Below are 14,305 nucleotides of genomic sequence, written 5' to 3' on the forward strand. Positions count from 1 at the left end.
TGGGAAAACTGCTCTTCTATGCCTATAAGAAATACATACCTACACCCACATATTCATATACTTAACTAAAATAGTATTAGGCTAAACATTCATTTCCACAAGTTTCTGATTTTACCAAAAATGTCAATCTTTCCATGTCAACATATAGGCATTAAAAGGAATGGGCAAAAAAAAAAGGAATGGGCAGCATATGTGTGAATTTCATTGTATGTGTGAGCTAAGAGCTCTTGAACCTGTCCTCAAATTTCCAGCTTGTCCATGTACTTTATAAATAATGGATTCTGAAATCCTGTGTAACACTTCAGCAAGAATCTGCCTATCCCTGGATAGAGAGGAACCATGACATCTCATGTTATAATTGGGTTTCACAAATTCAAATTCCTACAGGAGCACAGGCAGATAACTTAATCACATGAAACATCCTAGATTTAAGAAATACCTGTATATTAAACCATAAGAATTTTCTTCACTTCTACAAAGAAGTATGTAATTTTTGGAAACATACCCTTTTTTTTTTTTAATACAGCCTTTATTATGTGGGTACAGAAGAATATATATTTTTAATTGTACCATAGGGAAAATAACCATCCAAGTGTGATGAGACTTGGCAACTGGCAAGTCTTGGTAATGGGGAGACCACAGGGAGGGATAGGGACAATGGCAAAATAAAGGGAGTGTGCCCCATCTCAAAGGAGTGGCCACTTAGCTCAAGCCAATTGTTGCCAGTATGACAGCACAGGCCTAGCATTGCCAGATTCTTTTTTTTTTTTCAGCAGAGACAGGAAATCAGAATATTTATGGGAAGACTTCTAATTTAGGAGTATTGGTAATTTATTTACTTTTTTAAAACTAAAAAACAATTTTTGTAGGCCAAACAATATGTGGGCCACCGATTTGCAATCACTGATGTAGATAATATACTTCAATTTGTCTAAAATCGTTAACTGTTTTTTGGCAGCCCTCTCATACTGCTGACTCCCTAGCTTTTTGTCTGATGAAATCCTTAAGTGATTCAAAAGTGCTTAATCTAAACCCCCTCTTAATCCAACTTGCATTCCTGGACTCGGAAACTGGGTTTCTGGACCTTCTGATTGCTTGTACTAAATCCATTCTGTCACATGTGTTTAAGATGCTACTTCTGTCTTCCGACTCAGTTGATCCTTTCTTCAAGTCGTATCACGGAAATAGTGAAAGAGACAGGACCGAGGCCCAGCAGCCGAGGTCCCCCTTTAGCAGAGCTCACCAGTGGCCCTGCATATGTTTTGCTTTGCTGGGGCCCAGGGCAGGCTGCCCTGAAATGTGCCTCAATGGTATACTGATTATTTTGAATTAAAGTTACTTAAGAAATGACCAACACAAGAAGGACACTCTGACCTTTCTCTCTGTCTCCCTGAAAGCAGGAAATAAATCTCTCCTGTGAAAGGTACCCTCCCTGCATCTGGAGGTAGAAGACACTCAGTTATATCACCAGAGATGGGGAATTAGGCTGAGAGCCTGTATAAACAAACCTATGAGTTCTTTAATTTGCTGCCCCAAGCCCAAGCTCTTCACTAACTGAGAGTCCAAAACCTAAGTTTCTTTGTCCTGTCAATTCCTTACAAATTTATTATTTCTTTGCCTAAAAAGTATAAAAGCTGCCTGCTTTGGCCACTTCTTACGCCCCATTTCTTTCTTTCTTTTTTTTTTTTTGCGGTACGTGGGCCTCTCACTGTTGTGGCCTCTCCCGTTGCGGAGTACAGGCTCCGGACGCGCAGGCTCAGCGGCTATGGCTCACGGGCTCAGCCACTCCGCGGCATGTGGGATCTTCCCAGACCGGGTCACGAACCCGAGTCCCCTGCATTGGCAGGCGGACTCCCAACCACTGCGCCACCAGGGAAGCCCAGGTCCCATTTCTATGAGACCTCTGTGTGCATGAATAGCTGGAATTTCCTTTATTCTGAGGTGTAAGTCTAAGGGAAGGGGGATGGAAAAAAGGCTATCCCTTGAAATTCCTGTCTTGGTTAGGATCCTTGGTTGTGAGTAACATAAACTGACTCTGATTAATTTAAGCAGAAATGAATTTATTAGCAGGATATGAGAGAAATCGGAGATGTGAAGGAAAAGATGAAGATGTAGGCTTTGGAAAGTCCTGGAACCAGAGACGCTCTGGGGATCTAGAAAGCAGGACTTAATGGTTCATTCCTTCAAGACACCATAGGCAGGATGAATAACTTTGTTCTAGATGCAAAATCCAGGGAGTGAGCTTCTGATTGGCCTACCTGAAGTCACATGACCATCCCAGAATTGCTGACCCCCACCAAGACCCCAGGTAATACTCCTCAAGGGAAAACAAGGAGGAAAACCAAGGGGAGTGGATCTTAGGTGGGTGAACCCTGTGGAGCTCCCTGGAGTCTTCTTTCCTCAATGTAAAACGACTGTCAACTCTGAGCTCATCACCAGTGGTGTGCCACATGGTCAAAGCTTCTTAATATTTGGCCCACTCATTCGTCCCATTCAACTCAAGTCAAGAACACTTGTTCTGGGTGGGGCCCTAGTTCTCTTTTATTTCACCTCAGTCTTCAAGCTAAGAATGTGTATAAGTGATAAAGGAAGATGCCTACCTAGCCCATCGGATGGTCCGAGTGTTATTCTAAGTGCCTTAGTGATATCAGCTCATTTAAGACTGACAGTACTATGAGGTACAGTCAGTTCTCGTTACTTGCGGTTGGTATGTCCTATAAAGTTGCAGCAAACGCCGAATTAGTGAATACTGAACTATTGCTCCTGGGGGAAATATGGGGTCAGGTTCCTGTGAGCCTCTGGCCATGACATTTTTGTCAACCGATCGATACGTAACATTGTTTTATGTGTGTTTCTGTTTAAAGTCACTTTATTGTTGACTTTTTAACATTGAACTTGTGGCCAACAGGACCACAACTGAATGAAACTTATCTAACACACGTATTTTCTTCGAAAGACACATAACAGCCTTCTTGCCCTTAGGAACACACCCTTTGGGCCATTTTTAACAGCTAAGTTTCCAACAAAAAGCATAAAAATGCGAAACACGCGGTACTGATTTCCCGCAAAAAGAATACTTGTTTATAACGTGAAAACTGAAACAAGGAGGCAGAGCATAGCCTTGTTCAACCTCAGCTGGGAATGTGTGCGTCGGGTGACTCAAATCTTTCATCACTCTGCATGTGTCTGAGAACGATCATGAAAATACTGTGAGTGTTGATTTTGGGGTTATAAATAAATTTTAGCAAGTAGGAAAATTTGCAAATATGGAATCTGTGAGTAATGAGTACAGACTTTAATACTGTTTTTCCTGTTTTAGGAATGGAATAGAGGTGGAGACAGGTTAATTAGCTCTCCTCAGGTAATGTAGCCGGGGAGTGTAGAGCAGGGTCTGACTTACTCTGTTTGCAGAGCATGTGTTAAGACAGTGGAGTGTAGTGGTGAGTGCAGTGTGGCCCCAGCGGAGAGCTGGTTTTCATGTTTTGTGGGCACCTAGGAAGCAGAGAATACTGAGGGCCATGGTCTGAGGAAGGAGGGGAGGTGGGAGTGGGAAAGTGGTTTCGTAGGGTAAGCTTGGGCTGTTTTCATAGCCTGTGATGAGGTGCAACGATACTCAACCCTGAGGTTTTCTGTGTAATTTCTCCTTGAGGTGAATTTCCTACAAACAGATGTCAGGGTAGTCTGAGAAAAGCACTTGTTTGTGGTCTTTTGGATAGCTAAGAGAGAACAGCCTATGGTTCACAGCATAGACTCTGGAGCCACAGGTTCCTGGGTTTGAATCCTGGCTCTGCCATTAATTAACTGTATGACCTTGGGCAAGTTACTTGACCTCTCTGTGCCTCAGTTTTCTCATCTGTAAAATGGGGATGAGAGTGATAACTATCTCATAGAGTCGTTGAGAAGATTAAATGAGGATACATGTATATATATAAAATTTAGAGCAATGCCTGGCACAGAACACACGCTGTGAAAGTGTTTACTACTATTTTTATTTGTCCCCAGCTCTGAGAGTCACACTATTAAACATTGTTGTGTGTATCCCCACCCAGTTCAGAAATCACCGTGGAAGCTAGGTCAGCTGGCAGGCTCCTGCGGCTTTTCCACTCTGCTAGAGGGGCTGCCTGGCTCACCTCCTGTGCTCACGCAGATGACGGCTAAATAGAAGCGCTCTTTCCTCTTAGCCTTAGCTTAACTATAGGGGCTCCCTGGCCCTGTAGTTGCTTCCCAACCCTCCCATCCCCCCGCAAGCCCCCACGGCCCCCGAAAGAAGCCTGAATGTTGTTTCCTGCCTCCTCTTTCTTACACTCACTTTTGTCCCTGTGATTCTGCGCACCTAATCTTTCATCTCTGGATGGGTCCTGTTACTTTTTTGTGTGTTTTCTCTGCCCTGGTTTGAGTTCCAAAAGGTCTGTTTGGGTCTCTGCGGGTGTCTGGGAGCTTCTGCGGGCCTTCCTGAATTACGTAACTGTAGTTTTGTGTTTTCTGTTCCTTGCTGGGCGTTCTTGCTGTGCTATAATTTGACTCTCAGGGTACTAGAATTTTCTTTGGGATCCGCAGTGTTTTCTTGTAAACATTTTTTTCTGCCGTGTTTTCTTCTTAAAGATAATGCCTTCTCACTGCCGAAGCAATATATCTTCGTTACGGAGCATTACAAAATACACAGAAAGCAAATAATCTCACCCTTCCCCCAAATGTCAATACCTAGGTATATATCCCTCTCTGTCTCTGTCTCTGTCTCTCTCACACAAACGGGGTCATGATGACACTCGAGACTGCTCGTTTGTCAAGTCAGATTTCATCATTGTTTTTTTATGTGACTCCATAGTCTCTATTGCATGGCTTGACCATACTTCATTTAAAAGGTGCCCCAAGATGGTCATGGAGGTGTTTCCATTTCTCACTATTATAAGCACATCCCGCGCCTGCATCCCTAATTAGATCCTCAGAGCAGATTTCTAGGAAGTCTTTAGTAGTGATGCCAATAGGAGTGTTTGCCTCCTCTTGAATTCCCCTGATGCTCATGGTGGCCCAGATCCACGGGTCTCTGTGTCCATCTTCCAAAGGCGAATGTCAAAAAATGGACAGGACAGTTTTTGGGGCTCTGTGTTAACTTTTTTTCTTCTGGCTCTTTCCCCAATTTTTGTTCTTTTTTCCTCTCCTTTTAGCTGACTTAGGTATAGCTTTCTATTTTGTTCCCTGAGATAGGTGGAAGTTTTATTGTTTTAAAAAATACTAAAAAAATTTAAACTCATGGTAAAAAACATAAAACTTACCATCTGAACCACGTTTAAATGTACAGTACACTTGTGTTAAGCATATTCATGTTACTGTGCAGCAGAGCTCCAGAGCTTTTTCATCTTGCAAATCTGAAACTCTGTCCCCATTGTAAACAACTCCCCATTAACCCCTCCCACCAGTCCCTGGAAACCACCATTCTACTTTCTGTTTCTTTGATTTTGACTACTCTAGACGTGGCATATAATGGAATCATACGGTAGTTGTCTTTTTGTGGCTGGCTTATTTCACTTAGCATGATGTCCTCAAGGTTCATCCATGTTGTAGCAGGTGTCAATTTCCTTCCTTTTAAAGGCTAAATAATATTCCGTGTTACGTATACACTACATTTTGCTCATCCATTCATCTGTCGATGGACACTTGGGTTGCTTCCACCTTTTGGCTACTGTGAATTATGCTGCTGTGAACGTGGGTGTATGACTATCTCTTTGAGACCCTGCTTTCAGTTCTTTTGGATATTATACCCAGACGTGGCATGGCTGGAGTGGAAGCGTCTCTGGCAGACTGTCCTGGGGACCTGGCCTGTAATTCCTCCACAGCTCCAGCTGGCACAGCCACTTGCTCACTTGGCATTTATTGGGCACCAGCCATGTTCTAGTCGCCAGTCTAGGCTGTGGAGCTAGAATGGCTAAGACAGGTCCCTGCCCTCACGGAGCTGATATTCCAGCAAGAAGACAGATGATATTCAAGTAAACGAATTGAAAAAACAATGAGTTCAGTGTGTGGTGAATGTCATGAAGAGATTGAACCAGGAGAAGGCAACAGAGTGGTGTGGTGAGTGTCTTCTTTAGGTAGGGAAGACCATCCTGACCAAGTGACGTGTAACCTGAGACCCACAAGATAAGAAGGAGACAGCCATGCAGAATGGGGGAAAATATTGTTCTGGGTCCTTGGGATGAGCAGTGTCAAGGCCATGAGGAGGAAACCAGCTCAGCATGATCTTGTATCTGGGTTCAAGATGGAGTGGGTGTGGATGGAGGAGCAGGTGGGGAGGTGGGCAGCGGCCATATCACATGGGGCCTCTTATGCCGGGATAAGCTTCTGTGCTGAGTGCAGTGGGAGGCCACTGGAGGGTATTACGTAGGGGATGGAAAGGACTGGATTTGTATTTAAAACATCTCCTGTTGGCTGTTGAATGGAGAATAGATTCTTGGTGGCTGGGGTGGAAGTAGAAGATGAGTTAGGAGTCCACTGCAGATATCCAGGTGAGAGATGATGAGAGAGACATGATATGTTTGGAGAGACATTGGCAGATTGGGGAGTTGAAAGGACTTTCTGGATCAGATGTAGGTGGGGGAGGGAAATGAACACAATACTGGATGCCTAGAACTCTTAACATATGACTTCTTCTTTGAACTTCATATCAACCTCCTAACATTTTGTAGATCACTGCTGTCCAATAGGAATATAACATGAGCCACACAATGTAATGTAAAATTTTCTAAGTAACCACATTAAAAAGAAACAAGTGAAGTTAATTTTGATTAATGTTTTTTTTAATTCATTATATCCCAAATATTCTCATATCAACATGTAATCAATATAAAATGATTAATGGAATATTTAACTTTTTTTAAAGACTACGTCTTCAAATGTTGGTATGTATTTTACACTTACGCCTCAATTCAAACTAACCACATTTTAGGTATTCACTAGCCACATGTTGCTCGTGACTGCTGTATTGGCAGCATTTGTAGGTGAGGAAACAGAGGCTCAGAGAGTATAGGTCACTTACTCCAAGTTACAGAATTGGCATTTGGACCCAAACTTGACTCTCACACCCATACTGAGCTTGCGGCACTGTGTCCATCACCAGTGGCTAAGGCCTTCTCGATGTAAACAAACCTCATCAGAAGTTCCGCAGACTTCCGCCATATAGTATACATGTGGACGCAGGAACTTACATTTGTCATATGTTTACATTTTCCTGTACAAAGGAGATCAACCCCAAGTTCCTTCCCTCGGCCCAAGCTCCCTCCTTTAGGGCATCAGGTCCCCCCCCCCCCTTTCCATTTTCCTAGCCTGGTTATAGCAGGGCCTGACTAGAGAACTTCAGGCAAGTCTTTTCTCCTTGATGGACTGTTGCGACCTCAGCGGTAAATTGACCCCCTCTCTTGACTCAGCTTGCCTCCTAGGGCAGATGCTGAACCTGGGTGGCTTTTGAAGTTGCTGAGCTGGTGAGACACTTGGGCTGAGCAGTGGAAAGCACAGCTCGGCTCAGCTAGAGGAAGCTCCGTAAAAGCTGTTTGGGTGGGCCTGGTGGCTTCGTGAGTTGGCAGACAAGCCCTCCTCCCCTGGGAGATGATGGGCCCTCATGGGCCGTAGCAGGGCCCATGTTTTTGGGGTAGGACATTCAAAGCTATCTTCCCTGCTGCCTTTCTGTATTCTCTTTATCCAGGAAGCTGAATGTTGTTAGCAAGCAAAATGCTGCTCAGTAACTGTTTCCCATTTTAAGTGTGTGCTGGGGCCAGAGCAGGGGAAATCCTCAAAACCCACTGCTTTTGACTCAGGCAACACTGGTTTTGCCATAACGGCCAGTTTGTCCCCCCTCCCTCCACCGCCCTAGTCACGTCTGCTTGTTCTCAACCGCAGCCTGTTTGAGTCGTCCCCGTCTTTGTGAGGAGTTATTGCTCCCCACCTGCCAAGAAGGAGCTTCTGTGTGGGGACTGGGTACCAGGCTTGTGGTTCCAAGACGGCTGGAAGGGTTTCACTGGCAAGCATGCAGTATGTTTACATGGGCCTCTGGCCTTCTGCCTGGAAGACTATGACAGCTGTTTTTTTTTTTTTTTTTTCTGTTGCAGCTGTTGAGAATGTAAGTGGTGACATAGTTGGATGACCAAGACTGGTGAAATGAATGTGAGACCTGCAGGTGTATGAGTCCTTTTCTACTGGTGGCATGAGTCAAGCTCTTATATTTTCCTGGTTGACATTGTTATTGCCAGTCAGCATGAGTGGTCATCCATCCACCCACCTATCCATCCATCCATCTATCCATCCACCTATCCATCCATCCATCTATCCACCCATCCATCCATCCACCCACCTATCCATCCATCCATCCAATCTCAAAAATGAGATGATGTTGAAAATAATAATAGAGCCTGCCTCATAGTATTGTTATGAGGGTTGTATAAGTCAGTATGTGTAAGGTGCTTTCCATAGTACCTGCCTCATAGCAGTGCTGTGTGTTAACGATTACTATTATTACATCTATCCATCCATTTAACTATCATCTTTCATAAGCACTCATGCCCTTCACTAAATATTTCTGGGTTTTGGCTTTACAGACCAATGGTAGGATTGCGCTTTCTGGCTCCCTCGTGGGTGAGTAGGGCCATATGAGTTGTTCTGGACAATGAGTTGTATTCCAAAGTGATTGTATGTCACTTTATGCCGAAGCATTTCATTGCTGGTTCTAGACTCTCCAGAGCAATCTTTGAGTTAAAGACTTCTCTATCAACCTGATCCTGGAGACATAGAACATGTCCCTTAGCCGATCTAGCATGACCATGTAGTGTGAGAGGAAGAGAAACCTTTGCCTGTTTGGGGGTTGTTTACTACCACAATATAACCCAGCTCTCCTGACTGGTCCTCTCTCACCTCTCATCTGCCTGTGTACAATAACACCACAGTCTTTTTACTTCCTTTCCCTTTACTTTATAGCACCTGTTACTAGCTGGCATTTTATTATATGTTTATTCATTTGTTGTTAACTATGTACAATGTACTCTCATCTGTTCACTTCTCTTGTTCTAGTATTTAGAATGGAGCTTTGTACATAGTAGATGCTCAATACATATTCTTTAAATAAGGCAATTAATGAATAGATCTATTTAACTTTTAGGAAGTTCTACTGAATCCTATGTTCTACAGCTCCCTTGAAAATCCTTACTGAGGTAGCTAATATTTGAGAAGGAACACACTGACCTTTCATTCTCCACTTTTATTGCCTGAATTAAGAAAAAAATCCCCAAGATAGATCTCTTTGTCTCTCTGCAAGCCTCCTAATGTCCTTAGTCTATTGCAAGAAGCTACCCGGAACTCTATGAGACTGTCCTTGCCCACATCAAGGCTATGTTGTCTTCCTCTGAACCTTGTAGGGGGCTTTGTCCTCTCTGTGACAGCTGTCACCCAGAGCAGAATGTCTTTTAAGCCTAACATATCTTTGGCCACTTCTCTGAAACTAGGAGAAACACTACCCAGGACCCTTAGCTATTTCTAGAAGCAAAGTGACCTGTGCCCCACTGAGGACTTAGGAGGCTGGTCACCTCCAACCACGCTTCCCATCTTTGTAATTCTCATTTATGGGCGGAGAGGCCAGCTCCAGTCCCCGTGTCATCACCTCATTCATACCTGGTTCCTTGTTCTCTTGACCCCTTTGTTGACTCTTTCCACTCTGCCTTCTGGACTTGACTCTGTAGAATGCTTTCCCTTCCTCCTGCCTGGAGAGGATCCTGACTACCTCCTGGGGATGTCATTCCATTCAGGAACAGCAAGCTTTCTGGAGTCAGAAGTTTGCCTTCCTCTGGTTCTTTGTCGTTGCTTCCTGAAGATCCTACTCTCATTCAGGAGCTCACCTGTAAGCCTCATATTCAGTGACCATTCTACCCTCCTGCTTCTTCCCCTCTTTCATCTATAGACCGCCAGTCTCTCCTCGCATTTATTGAAGACACTGGGACCTGATCCATGATCTTTCTTCCCACAGCAATTCCTACCATAATCTTAGGATATTTTAATATCCATGAAGGCATATCTAGCTTTATCGTTTTTGTACTTCCTTGCTTAAATTATCTTCACTCCCTGAGCCCATTTAGGAAACAGAGATGTATAAAGATGTGTGCTGCTATTTGTAGCAGAGAATAATTGTAAATATCGAAACTATCCAATAGGTAAATAAAGCTAAAGCATATGATAGATTATTAGACTGTTAGAAAAAATACTTGTTGCCTTCCTTGGAAAAATGGTCATGACACATGGCTAGGTAGGAAAAAATCAGGTTATGAAATAGGATGTTTATTTTTATGTGTATGCTTAGGGAAAAAACAAAGGGTCATAAGATGTTCTTGTATGTTTGTTTGTTTGTTTGTTTTTTGCGGTATGCGGGCCTCTCACTGTTGTGGCCTCTCCGGTCGCGGAGCACAGGCTCCGGACGCGCAGGCTCAGCGGCCATGGCTCACGGGCCCAGCCACTCCACAGCATGTGGGATCTTCCCGGACCGGGGCATGAACCCATGTCCCCTGCATCGGCAGGCGGACTCTCAACCACTGCACCGCCAGGGAAGCCCTGTTCTTGTATGTTTTTATACGTGCTTATTGTTGAGTGGTAAGGTTGTGAGTCCTGTTGTTTGCGTATGTGTGTGTATGTGTATGTATGTGTATATGTGTATGTATGTGTGTATGTGTGTGTGTGTGTGTATATATATATATATGTTTTCAGGTGCATGCATCTGTGTTCTCCATTTTTTTCCCTTTGAGCATGTGCTAATAAATATATATATTTTTAAATAATAAAAATCATAACTGAGGGACAGGGGGCTCTCTTGGGTATTTCCTAAGGTACATTGCCCAGTTTCCTGTATTGGGTATGTCTCCAGGAGTTTGTCAGGGTTTATTATTATTATTATTTCTAGAATCTCCAGTTCAACAAAAAAGCAGCATGAATTTTTAATTAGAAGAACTGGTCAGTTGTGGTGATTTTGGCTCTAGATCCAACGCCCAGTTGCAGGGGGCTGTGTAGATGACCTGGGGAGGCTGATGAGCATCTAAGGGAAGCAATTTGTGAATGAGGATGGCACGTGTCTGCCCATCACATTGACCCAGGAAAGGCGCTTTCACCCAAGACAGCACAGAAATTTTGCACGCTCTGACCAGAAGGGAATTTGTCAGTGTTTAGCTTGGCTGGCATCCCACAACCTACCTTCTTGTGCAGTTAGAATCCTTTCCAGTGTAATGTGTGAAAAACCATAGGCCCCCTGCCCACGCGCTCCAAGAGCTGTAACACCAACAGCTTTCAAGTGTGTGCAAATTGGGAGATGGCTGGATCCCACATCTCCTTGTGACATTTGCTGAAACAAATGCCTGTTAATAAGTGGCATGACTCCCTTGGTCTCGATGATAAAGATGTACCTGTTACTGGGAGCCCTTGAGAGGAGGTTGTTGGTGAGGGCCTCAACATTCCACATTTTAATTGGTGGTAGACAGATGTGTTGGGAAAGCTTACCTTTCCCCGCACCTGTTTAAGTAAGAATGTTGTGAAATAGCACCCCCTTCGCCCTTCTGTGCTTTATGCCCTGGACTTTTAAAGGCTGACAACATGGTTGGTTAAAAAAAAAAACCTCCGTTGCTTCAGGATGCAGTGTTGGCTGATTTGGTGGATTAAATCGTTTTAAGGTCATGAGCTTTAATTCTTACTTCAGTGATTCTCAAACCTTGTTTTGCAAAGCCCAAGAGCTTTTACTTCAAGGGATGAGCATGTTATTTCCAAGACAATGTTATTTCTATTTTATATTAGTAAAAAAATATTAAAACATACATTGTCTTTGTAATGTGATTTATACAGCCAAAGCACTCGCATTCCCATTTATCTGTTCTTCATATGAAGCCCTGTGTGAGTGAATAGATCGGTGTTTTATTTCTTTTGTTCAACGTATATGTATTGAGTACCTGTTGGTATCTAGCACCTAACAAATGAGACAAACATCAGTTCTTATGGGGTCTAAGGGGGTGTATTAGGCCCATTTTGCAGAGGAGGAAAAGATGGCCCAGAGAGGTGAAGTGAATTCTTAGGTTTGATATCAAGTTAGCATCAGAACTAGACTGTTATCCAAGTCTTCTGATCTCAGCCTATCATCTGACCCAGGTCCTATCTCCACAACAGCATGTGAATGCAACCAGCTTATTAGTATGGGGATAAATAAACCATCATCCTTTTAGCAGGATTGGAAATCTACCTCCCTTGGTCACTTAGTCAAGAATTCTAGAGAATTCTTGAATTCTAGGGATGGTCTGATGGAGTGTAATGGAAGCCATGCTAAGACCCTGGATGTGCTTCATCTTTGGATACCTCCCCTCCAGCCCCCTGCCTGAATCCTTTCTCTTTCTCCCAAAGGGACTCTGAGAAAATCCAAATGAAGAGTAAATAAAGGGGAAAGTAAGAAGGGAACATGACAGGGAGAAGCTGGAAGAGAGAATGAGACTTGAGTAGAAGGAAGAAGCCAGGTAACCTTGCTGGACTTGGATTCAGTAAACTGGCCATAGTGAAGGCCTTTGCCAGCAACATGGCGGCCTGTTCCAGCTCTTTTTCCTTTTGCTTTTCCCAGCTATGCTGACAAGCACCATGCTTAGGATGCTTTAATAGGGATTATACTAGGAGGATTTTCTAACAGCTATGCATGGATTACCCCTTATCTGATTTCTCAGCAGTGGCCTTTGGTGGGCTCAGAGTGTTCCAGGTTCAGCTCCTAGAGCAGCCCAGTGACTGTTTAAAAGCCCTGATTTATGAGCTTCCCTGGTGGCTCAGTGATTAAGAATCTGCCTGCCAATGCAGGGGACATGGGTTTGAGCCCTGGTCCGGGAAGATCCCGTATGCTGTGGAGCAACTAAGCCTGTGTGCCACAACTAGTGAGCCTGTGCTCTAGAGCCCATGAGCCACAACTACTGAGCCCCCATGCCACAACTACTGAGCCCCCGTGCCACAACTACTGAGCCCATGTGCCACAACTACTGAAGCCCACGCGCCTAGAGCCCGCGCTCCGCAATAAGAGAAGCCACCGCAATGAGAAGCCTGCGCACCACAATGAAGAGTAGCCCCCGCTCGCCGCAACTAGAGAAAGCCCGCATGTAGCTACAAAGACCCAATGCAGCCAGAAATAAATGAATAAATGAATTAAAAAAAAAAAAGCCCTGACTTAGGATCAATGCAGAAAATATGAAGAGTGTAGGAAAAAAAACAAAGGAAAAAAGTCATCATGTTTGAAGACTGGTAGGTAACATTTTTGTCATTCCAGTATTTTTCCATGCATATAAAGACAAATACTTATTTTCATTTTTTACAAAAATAGTCTCATACCATAATATTATTTTATAGATTTCATAACCTTCTTTTGCACTAAGAATATTTACTATCTTATAAATATTTTGCCACCTCAAATTTTGCTATAAAAGATTTTTAATAGCTGCACAGATTTTCATTGAATAAATATTCAGTTACCTAAGCAGCCCCTATTATTTAACATTATTTAACCACTGTTATAAATAACATCTTCGTATATTTATCTTTATAGATGGCTACTTCTGAATATTTCCAAAGGATAAGTTCATGTATTAGTTAGTTTTTGCTGTGTAACAAATAATCCCACAATTTAGTGGTGTAAAACAACAACTATTTGTTTAGCTCTGCCGGTCTGCACTTTGGGCCAGGCAGTTCTTTTGGTCTGTGCTGGAATCAGTTAGGCTCGTGCGTGCATTTGTAATCAGCTGGTGGATTGCTCTGTATGATGAGGGTATCATCTTCCAGCTGGCCAGCCTTGTTTACATAGCAGTCACAGAGCTGCAAGAGCAGCAGGAAGTCCCCAGTGCACAAACTATTTTCAAGTTTGTGCTTGTGACAAGTTTGCTTCTGTCCTATAGGCCAAAGCACGTGACATGGCCAAACTCAGAGCTAGTTTCAGAGGGCATTGCCAAAGGGCATGGCTACCATAGGCATAAAAAAATGGGACCTTTATTGCAGTCAGCCCATCACAGTTCCCCAAATTGGCATTTCTGAGTCAAAGGGTATGGCCATCTTAAAGGCTTTTGTTGCCAGATTGCTCTCCAGAGAGGCTGCAAGTAATTTATACCCTCACCTAGAGTACATGCATTTCCAAATTTTCTTGATCACTGGATATAATCATTGCTTTAATTTTCTCACAGAAAAGCACATTGTTGCTTTTGAAAAGTACATGCTCATTGTAAAACACCAAAACAATGTATGACCTTTATTGTTACTGTCTCCCCAGTACTTGATTCATTCT

General features: G+C 43.4%; 1 protein-coding gene across 5 annotated transcripts in view; it reads left to right on the plus strand.

Moving 5' to 3' along the window:
• PRKCB (protein kinase C beta) overlaps positions 1–14,305 on the plus strand; it is a 309,888-nt gene that overhangs the window by 32,277 nt on the left and 263,306 nt on the right. The window contains exon 1 of one of the 5 annotated variants that reach the window (XM_029221909.1): positions 1,892–13,275. The exons of the other annotated variants lie outside the window; for them this stretch is intronic. The gene's annotated coding sequence lies outside the window, so the exon portion shown is untranslated. Of the gene's footprint in view, positions 1–1,891; positions 13,276–14,305 lie in introns of those variants that run through there. 5 annotated transcript variants of the gene reach the window in all.

Source organism: Monodon monoceros, unplaced genomic scaffold (assembly GCF_005190385.1).
Source record: "Monodon monoceros isolate NGI ecotype Baffin Bay Population unplaced genomic scaffold, NGI_Narwhal_1 Super_Scaffold_13, whole genome shotgun sequence".
Classification (NCBI taxonomy): domain Eukaryota; kingdom Metazoa; phylum Chordata; class Mammalia; order Artiodactyla; family Monodontidae; genus Monodon; species Monodon monoceros.